General features: G+C 50.2%; 1 protein-coding gene across 1 annotated transcript in view; it reads right to left on the reverse strand.

Moving 5' to 3' along the window:
• Positions 1 to 203, reverse strand: part of Kcnq5 (potassium voltage-gated channel subfamily Q member 5) — a 540,403-nt gene that overhangs the window by 60,259 nt on the left and 479,941 nt on the right. The gene's annotated exons all lie outside the window — the stretch shown is intronic.

The following is a 203-nucleotide window of genomic DNA, read 5'->3' on the forward strand; positions in this document are numbered from 1 at the left end:
ACACACACACAGTCAAAGAGGTCACGGTGATCTTGAAATAAATGTAGTGTAGATAAGAAGAATGAACAAAATGGTCCTTCCCTCCTTCCCTCCTTCCCTCCTTCCCTCCTTCCTTCCCTCCTTCCTTCCGTCCTTCCCTCCTTCCCTTCTTCCTTCCCTCCTTCCTTCCTTCTGTCCTTCCCTCCTTCCCTCCTTCCCTCCTT

Source organism: Grammomys surdaster, unplaced genomic scaffold (assembly GCF_004785775.1).
Source record: "Grammomys surdaster isolate TR1022 unplaced genomic scaffold, NIH_TR_1.0 171, whole genome shotgun sequence".
NCBI lineage: Eukaryota > Metazoa > Chordata > Mammalia > Rodentia > Muridae > Grammomys > Grammomys surdaster.